The sequence below is a fragment of the Hetaerina americana genome, unplaced genomic scaffold (assembly GCF_022747635.1).
Source record: "Hetaerina americana unplaced genomic scaffold, ioHetAmer1.1.p SCAF_17, whole genome shotgun sequence".
Taxonomy (NCBI): Eukaryota; Metazoa; Arthropoda; class Insecta; order Odonata; family Calopterygidae; genus Hetaerina; species Hetaerina americana.
In genome coordinates, this window is record NW_027286730.1 from 11,705,484 (window position 1) to 11,721,791 (window position 16,308).

At 43.1% G+C, this 16,308-nt stretch overlaps 1 protein-coding gene across 1 annotated transcript in view; it reads left to right on the plus strand.

Moving 5' to 3' along the window:
* The window catches only part of LOC139687168 (glypican-5-like), a gene marked incomplete at its 3' end in the record, with an annotated part of 712,102 nt that overhangs the window by 545,452 nt on the left and 150,342 nt on the right, over nucleotides 1-16,308 (plus strand). The window lies entirely within an intron of this gene.

Consider the following 16,308-nt stretch of genomic DNA (forward strand, 5'->3'; position numbering starts at 1 on the left):
CGAGGTGGAGAATGACCCTTAAAACACTCGGAACGACCGTGTACGGCGCCGCCGGGGACGAAGGTGTCGGTGTGTGCATACGTCTCTCTCCAACGTGCCGAAGCCATGTTTATGAGCGTCCGGTGCGGCGTAGTGACCGGAATAAACCTCGCCGGTAGTGTTTGTAAATTCCTTCGCCATTTTTCCCGAAAGTATTTGGTACATAACGTTAATAGTAGGATTATGGCGTCAGGTAAAAAAAATGTGTACTCTCCGGCTCAAGATTCCAGTAATTCAACTAGTGCGTCTCCGAATCCCACTGCATTATGTAAAAATACCATCGTGTGTGAACATATCAAAGCTGTGGTCGTATGCGATGAGTTTTATACTGATTTTTCGTTTGCTGTTATCATGCGATAATTACCGTAAGAGAGAAAATTAAAAGCGACCGCCAATAATTTTTGCTAGATAACGCTAAAATAAGTAAAAGGAATTGTATAGAGGTGTAAATAATTTAGTAAATATGTAATGAAAAGTATAGGTATGGGATAGAAAATGAATGCAAAAATAAATTCTCAATCGGAGCACGTGCAGCCGACCGCAGTTTGATGACTAGATTTGTGTGAATCTTTGTAAATCGAGATGCCCTTCATTATATTATAGGCCAGTTGTCAGCTTATACATTAATGCCATTTACAAAACCAAATCAAAATTTGATAACTTTACGTTCCGAATTTACTTGAGTCGTTCGGGTGGTAATAAGGTGGTGATGCTCTCTGCCCATACCACATTGAAGACTTGACATGTCCAAGATAGCTCTAGGTATTTTCCTGAAAATGAGAATTTCGCGCAAAACCGTTTAAACCATACTTTCATTCAGTTTTTTTTAAAGTAACAAAGACTACCTTAAAAAGTATAGTGATCGGACTTCTTAATTATTCATTTGTGAATTATTTTGGGATCGTTGGAGAAATTCAGTAATTTTTCATCTTTTTTCCATGATCATGCCGTAGATTCAAAGATTTCAAATGATAGGTGTGATTCCCCAAGTTGACAAAAAGTTAGCGAGTCAGACATTGTACGAGTGACGTAATGTAACAAGCTACAGATCATAGCTCGAAGGAACTACTACTCTATTCCGTTAACTCTAGCAGATAATGCACCCGTCTCTTAAGTAAATGTTAAGCATGCAGATCATAAAGTATAAAATACTTATTCCGATATTTTAACAATTTTTTTCGAATTAAAAAGAGTCTATTCCTTCTACAAGAAATGGTAATACAGAAAAAGTATATTTCGGATTCAGGAATAGATCTTCCCGACCACTGGATCTAAGGACATCGTCGACTTCACCGCTCATCTGTTTCCAATTCTTCTAAACCTTTGTGATGCGCACCTCGCGTATCGTATTTTTTCGACTTTTAAGCACAGCTTTGGAGTCGGACGCATGACCAAAGCATTTCGTGGAATACCGCGTTGCACGTACTTGGCACAGTGGCCATCAGTGACTAGTAGAGCAGCTGTAAAGTCAGGCGCGGCAGGAAAAAAAAAGACGATACAAGCGATTTTGTCGCGGCAATTTGTAGTTGCAATTTTTATGGAACCGTCCCAGCGGTCATAAAATCGCTACTTGGCCAAAAACCTTTCATGCTCTCATACGTGTCTTGTGTCTTCATAAAAACCCCCAATGTGTCGTCGCCTCTCTTCCTCTTGCCTCTTCTCCTTTACATCTTTCTACCCTTACTTCCACGTTTCCTCGTCTTTTATTTTTTTATACACGCGCATTCCCTCTTCTTGTCATCGTCGCTGACTTTTCATTGTTTCCCGACGTCCCTCGCATCCGAGACGGCCCTCCACCTATCTTCCTTCCCTCTGGAATAGGCCGTCTGCCTCACTGTTTTTTTTTTTGCCGTTCTCTCTTTTTTTTCCTGCCCGCAAGGTTACGCCCGCCCCTCGCCCCCGAATGTTCCGCTATACGGTTTCCCCGCCCTCCGGGTCCGCTCCGCCCGCCCATGGATCTTTCCTCATCCGCCGCCGAGTCCCCGGCTCCTAGTCGCTGGAAGAGGTACTGCTGCCGTGACTGGAAGCGAAGGAGTCGTAAAAAATAAGCGCAACGCCCGTTCCATTTCTGTTCTCCTTTCTCCCCCCCCCCCCACAGTCCCTCTTTCTCGTCCTCCTCTGTCCCTCTTTCTCCATCCCTCGATGCCGTCGACCATCTTGCATTCGGATCCGTTTCTCTCCCGCCAGTATCTTCTTCACTTGGGGAATCCGCCACAGGGAATCCACGTCTACTGGCATCCAGCAAGCTCAAGCAATGTTGTGTAGCAGGGAGTGGGGTGGTTCCACTCCATTGTTTACTTTATTGATGGTAGTCAAGCATTTAATGTAGGTTTTGAATGAGTTCACTGGCTGTGCGTTACATTTCTAATTCTAAGCCTCAACTAACACGACACAATGTGACACTGTTGGCTACAATAAATCCCTCTTCAATTCCGCATACTGTTTGCCACCCTTCATTTCGTCCATCGAGCCTATTCCTATCATATCTTCTCTTGTTTAACGCCCTCCCTTCTATTACATTGTTCAGCATCATTCGCTGATCAAATTTATTTGCATCCACTGTTTTCCCTAGTTTGAATATTGCCCCAAAACCCTCTCTCCTCATCTACTGTGCCCAGTACTTCTTTATTCGCTTTCCTTTCACTTTTTGAAGCTTCATCTACATCTGCGTGATACCCTAATAGCCATCGTTCGGGTGTCTGGCAGGGGGTGGTTCAGCACCAGGTCTAAAATAAAATAAAATATTTTCTTCAGTATTAGTTGCCAACAAGTATGTCGAATACTTCAAATATTGGAAAAAATTATATCAACGCTCACTATAGTATCTAAGTCTAAAATACTTCACTGGGCATGCTAGACGACCTGCTAGTCAAAGACGTTCTGTAAATTAACGTTGCAACATTTTCAGAGGTTTTCGGGATGTTAAATTAAATTAAGAGGTACTTAATGTTGTACTTATGGCGAGCGATCGATGATGGGCCAATGAAAATTCACATGGCATCATCTAACAGCATCAGCAATTTAATTTTAGTTGAATCTTTTCTTTCCCAATTTCGTCAACATAGTCTTTCCTTCGGATTAGTTGCTGTCTCGCTTTCACGAAGCCGCTAAGTCGGCGGTTTGTAGTATAATTTCTGAGTTATTATCCCAAAAAAAGGCATTTTTATCCTTCGGATGAAGAACTTTCGATGGAGTCAAGTGAGCATTCACGTGATTACTTCGAACAATGATATTAAAAAATTCCATGTTTTGATTTACAAATATTTTATATGTTAATTGATTAACTAACATTGCCGATAAATACTTTAAATGCGTTTTTTCTGTGTCTACTTCCCTGCCAATAAACATTTTGAGGCCAATAATTATAGAAACTATATCAGGATTCCAGAAGTGGTAACATTAAAAAAAGTGCCAATTAGTATTGATAAAACGTTTTGTATTTTTTAATTTTTTGAAACTGATAACGGGAGTTGGAATTCCGATTATTATCCGTTGCTAAAGAAAATGAGTCATTGTGTAGATACCTAGAAATTTGGTTTTTATAGAAGCCATTTGAAATCTCCGTTTCATAAAATAAAGCTGAATGTTTTTTTCAGAAATGATTATAGATTTATTAGGTTAATCACAAAGAATTTATCTGCATGCAATTACGTAAAAAGCAAAAACATGAGTAATATTTTATGATATCATTTATCGAGATGTCATCATAGAAAAAATATTTCTCTTTGGCATTATGTGAGAGAAATACTTCTTTTCCTGGTGGAAGAGAAGATAAAAAAATTGGAACGAACTTCTGCTTCTTTCGACTCCCTCCGCTAAAATGTGTTTTACTTTGAGGCCTCCATCCCATTCCCCCCTCACACTTCCGCATTTTTTCTCCGACCCCCGCACTGGCATGGCGCAGGTCAACGCACCGGCCTCTAGCACCGAGAACCCGGGTTCGACTTCCGCTTGCGGCTTGCTTTTCCCGCGCCTTCTTGGATTTCACGGGGCGGGTGAGGGGATCGTTTGGTTACGGCGCGACCCCGACGAGGCGTGAAGCTTTAAGACCTCTCCGCTGACAAAGGAGAAAGGAAATTTTAGCGTAATGCTTTTCCGCAGTTTTCGCATTCTCATCTCTCTCTTCTCCTTTTCATCTTCCATCATGCGCGTTTGCAATCTAATAAGGAAATAATTAACGAAAGAAATGGGGGTTGTCATGTATATTTTTTGATTTTCTCTCATTTAATTTTTAATTTGTTCCACGAGGGGTTGCAAATTTCAGCGAAGTTTTCCTCGTACATTTCTTCCCCTTATTTCATGGCTCTCTTCATATTTCCTCAATGAGCATGGGCATTCTAATAGGGCTTTTTGAATCGAGTCGCTTTATTGCGATAAAAAAACAATTTTTCGTAGCTGTTTAATTTCCCTGTAGTTTTTTCCTCATTCATTCTCCCCGGTCTCATCGTTATCTATTTTTGTCTTTATTTCCTCTATGCTTAATACCTTTATTATATGTTATTACCCCTCCCCGGACTACAACCTTGACGTGGTGGAAGGGCTTGTGCGTTCCGATGACCCCTAGAGCTGTACTGGCGGGAGTAATAAAAATTGCTCCTGGTAGGGTCACCCATGCCAGATAGGTCGAAGGTTAGGAGCCAGACGAAAGGTAGTCCACGCAGCGTCTGTTCCTCAGTGAGGCGGCTGCAATGGCGTCTGACCCCAGTGGGGCGGCCAGTAAGTGATGGTGTCACGTTAAAAACACTATTGAGGAAGGCAACGGGAAACCACCTCAATTATCATTCCCAAGAACAATGTGATGGACAATAGAGATATTTTGAGTCCTGGCAACCACGGGGCTCGGCCCAATCGGCCGTGTGTCGTGCCCGGCAGCGGGGGAGGCAAGGCTTCCGCGGTCGTCATCCCACGAAACCCTTGCAAGGGAAAACCAGCAGCAGCAGGACAGAAGACGCAGGAGAAGAAGACCAAATTAGTTAGAATAGGAACGTGGAATGTTAGGACAATGATGAGGACGGGGAAATTGGAGAATGTTAAGCGAGAGATGGAAAGGGGAAATATAGATATTTTAGGTCTATGCGAGGTGAGATGGAAAGATAGCGGGGATTACTGGAGTGATAAGTATAGAATAATATACAGCGGTGGGGACGAGAGCCAACGAGGGGTCGCCATAGTATTAAATGAAGAGGTAGGAAGAAGCGTAGTCAACATAGAGCAGGTAACGGATAGAATACTACTAGTGGAGATAAAAGCAGAACCGACGAACTTAGTTATTATCCAGGTATACATGCCACCGAGCAACCATAAGGAAGAAGAGGTCGATAGGATATACGATCAGTTAGAGGACATGATTGCATGTGTTCCTGCAGGGAAACATTTGATAGTGATGGGGGATTGGAATGCGACAGTAGGCGAAGGAAGAGATGGTGATGAGGTGGGGGACTACGGTTTAGGCACGAGGAATGACCGCGGGGAGAAAGCAGTTGAGTTCTGCAGGAGACAGGGGTTAGTTATCACCAACACTTGGTTCAGACACCACAAAAGACGCAGGTATACATGGAAAATGCCAGGTGACTCGGGAAGATATCAGCTAGATTATATCCTGGTTAGACACAGGTTTAGGAACAGTGTGATAAATTCCCACAGCTTCCCGGGAGCGGATGCGGACTCAGACCACAATTTAGTTGTTATGAAATGTAGCGTACGTTTTAAAAAGATAAGGCAGGGGCGGCGAGTTAGAAAATGGAATGTAGAAGCATTAAATGGGTTGAAAAGAAAGGAATACAAACAGGCGGTAGAGAAAATCATGGAGGACGGTAAAGAGCTAAGTACTATTGAAGAAAAATGGGAATGTATCAAGAAAGGGTTGTCTAAAGCGGCAAAAGACACTATTGGAACCGTTAACGCTAAAAGGACTCGTAAACCATGGATCACGGATGAGATGATTACAAAAATGGATGAGCGGCGAAAATGGAAGAATATAAATACAGAATTAGGCAAAATGAAGTACAAAGAATTGAACAATAAATTGAGGCGGGCAACAAATAAAGCAAAGGAAGCATGGTGGAAGACGCAGTGCGAGAATATGGAAAGTCTGCAGAGGAAGGGGGAAATCGGTGCGCTTTACAGCATAGTTAAATCTTTATCGGGAAGTAAGAAAGGGAGATCAACGATAGCAGTTAGAGATAAGGCCGGTAAGGTAATAGTTGACGCAGGAAAGATCCAAGAGAGATGGAAGGAATATGTAGAAGACCTGTATAGTAAAGAGCTTAGACCAACAAAGTTAGACATTGAAAAGGAACATGACGTAGAGGAAGATAGCTTAGGTCCAGGCATACTAGACAATGAGATAGAAAGGGCATTAAGGGAGATGAAACTAAATAAGGCCGTGGGGGTAGATAACATTCCCGTGGAACTTTTGAAATGCTTGGGAAAATGTGGGAGGAAGAGGCTATATGGGCTGATCCGTAGTATTTATGAGGAGGGAATCTGGCCGGACGACTTTGTGAGATCAGTTTTAGTTCCTATTCCGAAAAAGGTAAAGGCCACGTCATGTGAGGACTATAGGACAATTAGTTTGATATCCCACGCAGCTAAGGTTGTTCTCAGGATCATAAACAAAAGGATAGAGAGTAGGGCAAATGATTACTTAGGGGATGATCAGTTTGGGTTTAGGAAGGGGAGAGGTACGCGTGATGCCATTGCAGTAATGAGGTTATTAATCGAGAGGAATATAGAACACAACCAGGAGGTATTTGCCTGTTTCGTAGATTTCGAAAAAGCGTTTGATAGAGTGAATTGGGAAAAACTAATGAGTATATTGCAGAAAATAGGAATAGATTGGAGGGAAAGGAGGCTAATCCGCAACCTGTACATGTCTCAGACTGCTCAGGTGCGGGTGGGAAACGGGGAGTCAGGATGGGCAGTGTTAGGAAGGGGTGTAAGGCAGGGTTGCCCATTATCACCGTTGCTGTTCAACCTGTACGCAGAAGAAATGATCAAAGAGGCATGGGAAGAACTCGAGGTAGGAATGAAAGTGGGCGGGGAATTCGTAAAATCAGTTAGGTTTGCTGATGACCAAGCTTTAGTTTGTCAGTCAGCCAAGGGGCTGCAAGCATTGCTTAGTGAATTGGAAATTCAGTGCGACAGGTATGGGATGAGAATCAATATTAATAAAACAAAGGTTATGCGATTTTCTAGAAAGAAAAAGGCCAAGCTTAACATTAAAATAGGAGGGCAAAAGCTAGAGCAGGTAGACCAGTTTACGTATCTCGGTAGTGTTTTGGACCAACACGGTCAAAGTAGTAGGGACGTAAGGAGAAGAATTGCGCTAGGCAAAGAGGCTTTCACAAGGAGGAGGGAGTTGATGACGGGGACTTTGAGTAAGGATGTTAAGAAAAGACTCGTAAAAACTTTGATATGGAGCGTAGCTATGTACGGCGCGGAAACGTGGTCATTGAAGCAGGAGGATAGACGTAGACTGGAGGCTTTTGAAATGTGGGTGTGGAGAAGAATGGAGAAGGTGAAATGGACAGAGAAGAAAACAAATGAGGAAGTACTTGGTATGGTGGGCGAAGAGAGGGGTTTGTTGGGAGCAATCCTATGGAGGCAGGAAAAGTGGATGAAGGGGGTGTTGACCGGCAGTGGGATGTTGAAGACTGTGATAGAGGGTAGAATGTTGGGCAAAAGAGGAAAGGGAAGGAACAGGATAGGGATGTTGGACGGGATGAAGGGAGGAAGAAAGTACTCAGAGATGAAGAGGGACCTGATATAGAGTAGGATGATGGATTTTGTGTTTTGTTAGGAGTAATAAAATATTTGTTTGGTGGTTGTGTCAGTCCAAAAACCTACCTTAACCGGTAGATTACTTAAAAAAAAAAAAAAAAAATATGTTATTACATATTTAGCCCGTAGTAAAATTTACTGAATGCGTTAGTGCCTTCTCGCTGTTTCAGCCTTTTGCCTTGGAATTCCGTCATAACTTGTTTTTTTTTTGTGAAACTTCGCTGTCCAATTTGAAGTTCCGGCCGTAGTCACTCTGAATCCGTTAGCCGACCGTCTTGTCACTCCGTGTGTGTTTTCTTTATTTCAAAGCATATATACCGTCCATCCCTCCCCGGACTACAACCTTGACGTGGTGGAAGGGCTTGTGCGTTCCGATGACCCCTAGAGCTGTACTGGCGGGAGTAATAAAAATTGCTCCTGGTAGGGTCACCCATGCCAGATAGGTCGAAGGTTAGGAGCCAGACGAAAGGTAGTCCACGCAGCGTCTGTTCCTCAGTGAGGCGGCTGCAATGGCGTCTGACCCCAGTGGGGCGGCCAGTAAGTGATGGTGTCACGTTAAAAACACTATTGAGGAAGGCAACGGGAAACCACCTCAATTATCATTCCCAAGAACAATGTGATGGACAATAGAGATATTTTGAGTCCTGGCAACCACGGGGCTCGGCCCAATCGGCCGTGTGTCGTGCCCGGCAGCGGGGGAGGCAAGGCTTCCGCGGTCGTCATCCCACGAAACCCTTGCAAGGGAAAACCAGCAGCAGCAGGACAGAAGACGCAGGAGAAGAAGACCAAATTAGTTAGAATAGGAACGTGGAATGTTAGGACAATGATGAGGACGGGGAAATTGGAGAATGTTAAGCGAGAGATGGAAAGGGGAAATATAGATATTTTAGGTCTATGCGAGGTGAGATGGAAAGATAGCGGGGATTACTGGAGTGATAAGTATAGAATAATATACAGCGGTGGGGACGAGAGCCAACGAGGGGTCGCCATAGTATTAAATGAAGAGGTAGGAAGAAGCGTAGTCAACATAGAGCAGGTAACGGATAGAATACTACTAGTGGAGATAAAAGCAGAACCGACGAACTTAGTTATTATCCAGGTATACATGCCACCGAGCAACCATAAGGAAGAAGAGGTCGATAGGATATACGATCAGTTAGAGGACATGATTGCATGTGTTCCTGCAGGGAAACATTTGATAGTGATGGGGGATTGGAATGCGACAGTAGGCGAAGGAAGAGATGGTGATGAGGTGGGGGACTACGGTTTAGGCACGAGGAATGACCGCGGGGAGAAAGCAGTTGAGTTCTGCAGGAGACAGGGGTTAGTTATCACCAACACTTGGTTCAGACACCACAAAAGACGCAGGTATACATGGAAAATGCCAGGTGACTCGGGAAGATATCAGCTAGATTATATCCTGGTTAGACACAGGTTTAGGAACAGTGTGATAAATTCCCACAGCTTCCCGGGAGCGGATGCGGACTCAGACCACAATTTAGTTGTTATGAAATGTAGCGTACGTTTTAAAAAGATAAGGCAGGGGCGGCGAGTTAGAAAATGGAATGTAGAAGCATTAAATGGGTTGAAAAGAAAGGAATACAAACAGGCGGTAGAGAAAATCATGGAGGACGGTAAAGAGCTAAGTACTATTGAAGAAAAATGGGAATGTATCAAGAAAGGGTTGTCTAAAGCGGCAAAAGACACTATTGGAACCGTTAACGCTAAAAGGACTCGTAAACCATGGATCACGGATGAGATGATTACAAAAATGGATGAGCGGCGAAAATGGAAGAATATAAATACAGAATTAGGCAAAATGAAGTACAAAGAATTGAACAATAAATTGAGGCGGGCAACAAATAAAGCAAAGGAAGCATGGTGGAAGACGCAGTGCGAGAATATGGAAAGTCTGCAGAGGAAGGGGGAAATCGGTGCGCTTTACAGCATAGTTAAATCTTTATCGGGAAGTAAGAAAGGGAGATCAACGATAGCAGTTAGAGATAAGGCCGGTAAGGTAATAGTTGACGCAGGAAAGATCCAAGAGAGATGGAAGGAATATGTAGAAGACCTGTATAGTAAAGAGCTTAGACCAACAAAGTTAGACATTGAAAAGGAACATGACGTAGAGGAAGATAGCTTAGGTCCAGGCATACTAGACAATGAGATAGAAAGGGCATTAAGGGAGATGAAACTAAATAAGGCCGTGGGGGTAGATAACATTCCCGTGGAACTTTTGAAATGCTTGGGAAAATGTGGGAGGAAGAGGCTATATGGGCTGATCCGTAGTATTTATGAGGAGGGAATCTGGCCGGACGACTTTGTGAGATCAGTTTTAGTTCCTATTCCGAAAAAGGTAAAGGCCACGTCATGTGAGGACTATAGGACAATTAGTTTGATATCCCACGCAGCTAAGGTTGTTCTCAGGATCATAAACAAAAGGATAGAGAGTAGGGCAAATGATTACTTAGGGGATGATCAGTTTGGGTTTAGGAAGGGGAGAGGTACGCGTGATGCCATTGCAGTAATGAGGTTATTAATCGAGAGGAATATAGAACACAACCAGGAGGTATTTGCCTGTTTCGTAGATTTCGAAAAAGCGTTTGATAGAGTGAATTGGGAAAAACTAATGAGTATATTGCAGAAAATAGGAATAGATTGGAGGGAAAGGAGGCTAATCCGCAACCTGTACATGTCTCAGACTGCTCAGGTGCGGGTGGGAAACGGGGAGTCAGGATGGGCAGTGTTAGGAAGGGGTGTAAGGCAGGGTTGCCCATTATCACCGTTGCTGTTCAACCTGTACGCAGAAGAAATGATCAAAGAGGCATGGGAAGAACTCGAGGTAGGAATGAAAGTGGGCGGGGAATTCGTAAAATCAGTTAGGTTTGCTGATGACCAAGCTTTAGTTTGTCAGTCAGCCAAGGGGCTGCAAGCATTGCTTAGTGAATTGGAAATTCAGTGCGACAGGTATGGGATGAGAATCAATATTAATAAAACAAAGGTTATGCGATTTTCTAGAAAGAAAAAGGCCAAGCTTAACATTAAAATAGGAGGGCAAAAGCTAGAGCAGGTAGACCAGTTTACGTATCTCGGTAGTGTTTTGGACCAACACGGTCAAAGTAGTAGGGACGTAAGGAGAAGAATTGCGCTAGGCAAAGAGGCTTTCACAAGGAGGAGGGAGTTGATGACGGGGACTTTGAGTAAGGATGTTAAGAAAAGACTCGTAAAAACTTTGATATGGAGCGTAGCTATGTACGGCGCGGAAACGTGGTCATTGAAGCAGGAGGATAGACGTAGACTGGAGGCTTTTGAAATGTGGGTGTGGAGAAGAATGGAGAAGGTGAAATGGACAGAGAAGAAAACAAATGAGGAAGTACTTGGTATGGTGGGCGAAGAGAGGGGTTTGTTGGGAGCAATCCTATGGAGGCAGGAAAAGTGGATGAAGGGGGTGTTGACCGGCAGTGGGATGTTGAAGACTGTGATAGAGGGTAGAATGTTGGGCAAAAGAGGAAAGGGAAGGAACAGGATAGGGATGTTGGACGGGATGAAGGGAGGAAGAAAGTACTCAGAGATGAAGAGGGACCTGATATAGAGTAGGATGATGGATTTTGTGTTTTGTTAGGAGTAATAAAATATTTGTTTGGTGGTTGTGTCAGTCCAAAAACCTACCTTAACCGGTAGATTACTTAAAAAAAAAAAAAAAATACCGTCCATTGCTCCTGGTAGGGTCACCCATGCCAGATAGGTCGAAGGTTAGGAGCCAGACGAAAGGTAGTCCACGCAGCGTCTGTTCCTCAGTGAGGCGGCTGCAATGGCGTCTGACCCCAGTGGGGCGGCCAGTAAGTGATGGTGTCACGTTAAAAACACTATTGAGGAAGGCAACGGGAAACCACCTCAATTATCATTCCCAAGAACAATGTGATGGACAATAGAGATATTTTGAGTCCTGGCAACCACGGGGCTCGGCCCAATCGGCCGTGTGTCGTGCCCGGCAGCGGGGGAGGCAAGGCTTCCGCGGTCGTCATCCCACGAAACCCTTGCAAGGGAAAACCAGCAGCAGCAGGACAGAAGACGCAGGAGAAGAAGACCAAATTAGTTAGAATAGGAACGTGGAATGTTAGGACAATGATGAGGACGGGGAAATTGGAGAATGTTAAGCGAGAGATGGAAAGGGGAAATATAGATATTTTAGGTCTATGCGAGGTGAGATGGAAAGATAGCGGGGATTACTGGAGTGATAAGTATAGAATAATATACAGCGGTGGGGACGAGAGCCAACGAGGGGTCGCCATAGTATTAAATGAAGAGGTAGGAAGAAGCGTAGTCAACATAGAGCAGGTAACGGATAGAATACTACTAGTGGAGATAAAAGCAGAACCGACGAACTTAGTTATTATCCAGGTATACATGCCACCGAGCAACCATAAGGAAGAAGAGGTCGATAGGATATACGATCAGTTAGAGGACATGATTGCATGTGTTCCTGCAGGGAAACATTTGATAGTGATGGGGGATTGGAATGCGACAGTAGGCGAAGGAAGAGATGGTGATGAGGTGGGGGACTACGGTTTAGGCACGAGGAATGACCGCGGGGAGAAAGCAGTTGAGTTCTGCAGGAGACAGGGGTTAGTTATCACCAACACTTGGTTCAGACACCACAAAAGACGCAGGTATACATGGAAAATGCCAGGTGACTCGGGAAGATATCAGCTAGATTATATCCTGGTTAGACACAGGTTTAGGAACAGTGTGATAAATTCCCACAGCTTCCCGGGAGCGGATGCGGACTCAGACCACAATTTAGTTGTTATGAAATGTAGCGTACGTTTTAAAAAGATAAGGCAGGGGCGGCGAGTTAGAAAATGGAATGTAGAAGCATTAAATGGGTTGAAAAGAAAGGAATACAAACAGGCGGTAGAGAAAATCATGGAGGACGGTAAAGAGCTAAGTACTATTGAAGAAAAATGGGAATGTATCAAGAAAGGGTTGTCTAAAGCGGCAAAAGACACTATTGGAACCGTTAACGCTAAAAGGACTCGTAAACCATGGATCACGGATGAGATGATTACAAAAATGGATGAGCGGCGAAAATGGAAGAATATAAATACAGAATTAGGCAAAATGAAGTACAAAGAATTGAACAATAAATTGAGGCGGGCAACAAATAAAGCAAAGGAAGCATGGTGGAAGACGCAGTGCGAGAATATGGAAAGTCTGCAGAGGAAGGGGGAAATCGGTGCGCTTTACAGCATAGTTAAATCTTTATCGGGAAGTAAGAAAGGGAGATCAACGATAGCAGTTAGAGATAAGGCCGGTAAGGTAATAGTTGACGCAGGAAAGATCCAAGAGAGATGGAAGGAATATGTAGAAGACCTGTATAGTAAAGAGCTTAGACCAACAAAGTTAGACATTGAAAAGGAACATGACGTAGAGGAAGATAGCTTAGGTCCAGGCATACTAGACAATGAGATAGAAAGGGCATTAAGGGAGATGAAACTAAATAAGGCCGTGGGGGTAGATAACATTCCCGTGGAACTTTTGAAATGCTTGGGAAAATGTGGGAGGAAGAGGCTATATGGGCTGATCCGTAGTATTTATGAGGAGGGAATCTGGCCGGACGACTTTGTGAGATCAGTTTTAGTTCCTATTCCGAAAAAGGTAAAGGCCACGTCATGTGAGGACTATAGGACAATTAGTTTGATATCCCACGCAGCTAAGGTTGTTCTCAGGATCATAAACAAAAGGATAGAGAGTAGGGCAAATGATTACTTAGGGGATGATCAGTTTGGGTTTAGGAAGGGGAGAGGTACGCGTGATGCCATTGCAGTAATGAGGTTATTAATCGAGAGGAATATAGAACACAACCAGGAGGTATTTGCCTGTTTCGTAGATTTCGAAAAAGCGTTTGATAGAGTGAATTGGGAAAAACTAATGAGTATATTGCAGAAAATAGGAATAGATTGGAGGGAAAGGAGGCTAATCCGCAACCTGTACATGTCTCAGACTGCTCAGGTGCGGGTGGGAAACGGGGAGTCAGGATGGGCAGTGTTAGGAAGGGGTGTAAGGCAGGGTTGCCCATTATCACCGTTGCTGTTCAACCTGTACGCAGAAGAAATGATCAAAGAGGCATGGGAAGAACTCGAGGTAGGAATGAAAGTGGGCGGGGAATTCGTAAAATCAGTTAGGTTTGCTGATGACCAAGCTTTAGTTTGTCAGTCAGCCAAGGGGCTGCAAGCATTGCTTAGTGAATTGGAAATTCAGTGCGACAGGTATGGGATGAGAATCAATATTAATAAAACAAAGGTTATGCGATTTTCTAGAAAGAAAAAGGCCAAGCTTAACATTAAAATAGGAGGGCAAAAGCTAGAGCAGGTAGACCAGTTTACGTATCTCGGTAGTGTTTTGGACCAACACGGTCAAAGTAGTAGGGACGTAAGGAGAAGAATTGCGCTAGGCAAAGAGGCTTTCACAAGGAGGAGGGAGTTGATGACGGGGACTTTGAGTAAGGATGTTAAGAAAAGACTCGTAAAAACTTTGATATGGAGCGTAGCTATGTACGGCGCGGAAACGTGGTCATTGAAGCAGGAGGATAGACGTAGACTGGAGGCTTTTGAAATGTGGGTGTGGAGAAGAATGGAGAAGGTGAAATGGACAGAGAAGAAAACAAATGAGGAAGTACTTGGTATGGTGGGCGAAGAGAGGGGTTTGTTGGGAGCAATCCTATGGAGGCAGGAAAAGTGGATGAAGGGGGTGTTGACCGGGAGTGGGATGTTGAAGACTGTGATAGAGGGTAGAATGTTGGGCAAAAGAGGAAAGGGAAGGAACAGGATAGGGATGTTGGACGGGATGAAGGGAGGAAGAAAGTACTCAGAGATGAAGAGGGACCTGATATAGAGTAGGATGATGGATTTTGTGTTTTGTTAGGAGTAATAAAATATTTGTTTGGTGGTTGTGTCAGTCCAAAAACCTACCTTAACCGGTAGATTACTTAAAAAAAAAAAAAAAAAAAAAAAAAAAAAAAATACCGTCCGTGATATTTAATAATGGAATGCCATAGCAGATTCAAGAAAAGCTTCTCGATGGATTTTACTCATCTGGATGCATCCATTCACATGGCCTTTCTTCTTCCCGAGTATCACTCTCTCTCTCTCTGCCTTATTTCCTCTCTCCCCAGACCCACCACGGACTGTCTTCACTCTTTCCCCCTTTTCTCTCCATTTCTTTGTCTCACTTCTTCTTCCGTATTCAACCTTCCGCGAATAAAAGGGTCGGTGCGTGTCTCGGTTGCACGAGATTGGTTTTTGCCAACGGGGAATCCCGGATGTGATACTTATTGATTTTTCAGGGAAATAATACAGACGCACGAGTGCACGAACTGGGGAATGTACAAGTATGCGTGAATTTCTGGGTAACACGTCTCTTACGTTCATCACATTCATATATTTTCGTGTACAGGGTATGCAAATGTATGGAATCGGATATTTTTATCGAGTTGGAATGCCTAGCTAAGTATTTTAATTTGATTTTTTAATGTTTCATTTAGATCCCGTCCGAAATTTTCAATATTGTGGGTGCATTTTTCCTTTCCAAGTGGAAACGTTACCGATAGGATAGGAATATTATTTTACTGATTCTATCAGTTCGGAAAATAGGTTTAAAACAGACTCTCTTTGTTGATGTGTCAGTCAACATTGACTATATTTTAAAATAAAAGTGGACTTTTAAAAATGCTCATTGCCTCCTCATTAAAAGTTTGATGGACAAATTCCCAAATGATAGGTTTGATACTGCGAGTAGATGTAGTACCAGGATAAATTTCAAGACCCATTAATACATCTTTAAATATTTATTTCACTGGATTTTACAAGTAAATTACTCAATTTTGTGTTTATTCTGCTTTATTTTGTTTTAAGCATTCATTTTTCTTTCAGGACGTTGAAATTTGAGATATAATATATTTTTGATGGTATTACTTTCAAATATCACTTGTAGATGTCATTGTAACTGTTAGTAAACAATGTTTTGGCCAACATTTATTAGCTGTGTGACTTGATCAAATCGTTTTGTGTGTCGATTCGAAAGCAAACAATTTTTTAAACCTAAACAAATTATTTAGTCTATCCACCTTTTCACTCCTTTTGAAGGAACGTCTGTATGATTGAATATAATTAAACAGCGTGTGCACGATCGCAAATCTTACTTCCGGTTGGTCGCGAAGCATTAGTTAAACAAGCTTATAACCTCAATACGTCCCTTTTTGAACAGAATTTACCGTTCGTTCTAATCAACATACCAGAACTTCGCCGGCACGTTTTGTCAAGACAAACTTCCGCTGAAATCGAAGTCTAGAGGAATAGACCTTAGAGTCACGCCCACGGCTGTTTCCCTCTGCACGGGAACGTTTTTCTCCATTTCTCCCTTTGAGCGTACGTGAAATATCCCACGCAACTTTAAATTCCAATAATAAAACGGGTGCATGCGCTTATT